At 45.8% G+C, this 2,888-nt stretch overlaps 1 long non-coding RNA gene across 1 annotated transcript in view; it reads left to right on the top strand.

Moving 5' to 3' along the window:
* Positions 1-358: 358 nt before the first annotated feature.
* Positions 359-2,888, top strand: part of LOC126384809 (uncharacterized) — a 4,636-nt gene continuing 2,106 nt past the window's right edge. Inside the window, exons 1-2 of the long non-coding RNA XR_007569347.1 lie at positions 359-524; positions 722-847. This is a non-coding gene — a long non-coding RNA (uncharacterized LOC126384809). The remainder of the gene's footprint in view (positions 525-721; positions 848-2,888) is intronic.

Here is a 2,888-nt window from a genome sequence, read left to right as displayed (position 1 = left end):
AAAAAGTGAACACTAGAGTGACTATATTTTCCTATAGCGCATCAGTAGGATTGTTATTTTGGTTATGACGGATGTACGATAATTTCCCTCAAAATACGATAATTTTGAGTCTCTGGTACGATAATCCTACATTTCCCACCTGGCAACGCTGGTCAGAGGTTTTCAGACATCATTTCACCCTGTTGACACAATGGACGAGGAGATGTTAATCATGGAGGTGCACCGAGATGTCTTCCTACTACTCTGGTTTTGTGGTTCTGTTTATAGAAACTACATCTTGTTATATCGCGCGATTATGCGTGAATTCGCGAGATCTCGTGGGTCCTCGTGACTCCCGCTGTCCGGCGGAGCTGCACCGCTCCGCACAGCAAACGCAGCCGGTGGGTGTTGACGGACGACGGAGCATGCAGCGGATAACCAGCGCTGCCGTTCCGCAACGGACACGCATCCAGTGGAATTCCGGCGTAGTCTGCGCTTTCCTCATAGGCAGCTGCAAGCCAATGTCATCCACTCTCACTGTGCTGGTAAGTTATCACACAAGACCTGTTTAATATACACTTAAAGGGAAACATCTTTCGATGAATGACTGAAAGGCACATAAAAAATACATGTAATATTAAATAGTAGTGGCTAGTTATACATTTATAAATCAGTGTACTGTTACCAAATAGTCAACAGCTATTGTGTGTGTGTGTGTGTGTGTGTGTACATGTGTGTGAAGGAGTGGGTGTCCCATTGAGCACAGAGAGGACAGGCATGCTACTGGTTCTGAGAGTCAATGTCCTTGCGAAAGGCCACAGTGGCGTCTCCATGGACATCCTTGACACTATGATGAAGGCCTTCAATGGTATACCACTACCCTATGTGATTCTATTCTATTTCAAAGTTTTTTTTTTTGCTTTTTTTTTTATGGTAGCACTTTACTTGTACAACATCTTTCATTTAATTTCAAAGTGGAGAAATGCATTATTACGGGGGTAGGCAACCCGCCTCGGAGCCACATGTGGCTCTTTAGCCCCTCTCCAGTGCCTCCTTGTGGCTTTGACAAAAAAAAAAAAAAGAAATTTTATAACAATAATAATAATAATGCATCAGATTTATATAGCGCTTTTCAGGACAATCAAAGACGCTTTACAGTGCTGAAAAATGTCAATGATAATAAAATAAAAATGAAAAATCACTGTTAGAAGCTAGGGAAAATCCAGTTTGAACAGATGGGTTTTTAACAGTGATTTGAAAGTCTGTAGGGAGCAGGGCCGTGCCTGACCAATTTGGCACCCTAGGCAAGATATTTGCCTATGTTTGGATTTTATTAATTAACAAATGTTGCATTGCAATAAACATGAACATTACTTAAGTTATATTAACTTACAGTTCACAATAAATAAATTAAAACTTGTTAATCTCTTAACAGTCTACATTCTCTAAATAATCTTATTTCTCCACTGGCAGTTTGTGTGTGGGAGGGAGATGAACTTGAGGCTGCATCACTTGGTGCTGAGGTGGATGAGGTGGCTGCAGTTACATTAGTAGGCCCAGGATTTGCAGAGGTGGGGGACAAATACTTCAGAAGTGCATCTAAAAAGAGGAGATACATATATCTGACAAACTGGGCTTTTACAATATATTAATCAAATAGCTGTTGATTGTGAAACCATCATGGAATAACCATAATAGCACCTAACATTACAGCCTGCCTTGATCTAATGACATTTTAAACACAGCAAACAGCCAAAATATAAAAACTGCAACTGTAACATCACAAATTGCACAAATCTGAAAATTGGAAAACATAAATATACAGTATATGAATATATGCCTGGTTGGTAAACAGTGAGTGGTTTGTGCAGCAGCACACTAAACATTAGGGGGAGGGGGGCGCGGTTAGGGACCATGGCGAAATTGATGCTGCCTGCCAGAGAGGCAGAAGGATGCCAAGCAGGCAGAAATTTAAATTAGAAATATTATTTCATTATTATTTAAAGACGTATGGCTATATGTACTGTTGTTGTTTTGTAGTGTATTCTTGTCTAATTTTTCAAATAGAATGGGGAAGAAAAAAAAAACAAAAAACACCTCACTCCCTGGCGCCCTCTGGCATGCTGGCGTCTATAGCATTTGCCTAACCTGCCCTATGGGCGGCACGGCCCTGGTAGGGAGTCTGCATTTCTGGTGTCGAATGGGAGGGAGTTCCAGAGGGTAGGTGCAGCGGTGGCGAAGGCTTGGTCCCCCAAGGTTCGGTGCTTGGTTCTAGTGATGGGGGCCAGGAGGTTGGAGTCAGTAGAGCGAAGTCGGTGGGTGGGGGAATGGCAGGGAGGTCAGTGAGATAAGAGGGGGCAAGGTTATTGAGGGCTTTGTAGCAGAGCCCTTGAATAGAGAGTCGCGTCATCTCCGTTCACTCGGGCGGTGGGTGGGCGGGCCCTCCTGCCCCGCCCGTCTGGGGTGTGTCTCTGGCTCTCTGGGGGTGCCGGCCATTGCCGCCCCGGGTCCTTGGGCCTGCGTGGTGTCCTGCGGCCTCTGCGGCTCCCTTTGGGCCTGCGTGGTGTCCTGCGGCCTCTGCGGCTCCCTGGTCTTGGGGTCTGGGCGCTCCTGCGGGCTTGGGGTGCCATACCGCCCCCCTTCCCCCGCAGGGCTGGCCCTGGACCCTGGTGATGGTTTTCATAAACACACTGGGAGGGTTCAAATACACGCATGCATGATCGATACTTCAGCTCCGTGACGCATCGCAAAGAACCGATGGGATCACTCCAAAGGGGCCCACTTGCGTCTCAAACCTACCACACCGCGCTGGCAGCTCTTCTCTACAATCGGGCTTTCCCCCTCCACCAAGACTCTCACATTTTTGGTGTTCAGTATAGACTTCTCTTTTGTTTTTGTTTTTCAGTACA

This window comes from Epinephelus moara, chromosome 23 (genome assembly GCF_006386435.1).
Source record: "Epinephelus moara isolate mb chromosome 23, YSFRI_EMoa_1.0, whole genome shotgun sequence".
In the NCBI taxonomy this organism is placed as follows: domain Eukaryota; kingdom Metazoa; phylum Chordata; class Actinopteri; order Perciformes; family Serranidae; genus Epinephelus; species Epinephelus moara.
The sequence above is the reverse complement of the archived record's forward strand: the minus strand, read 5'-3'. Positions and strand labels throughout refer to the sequence as shown.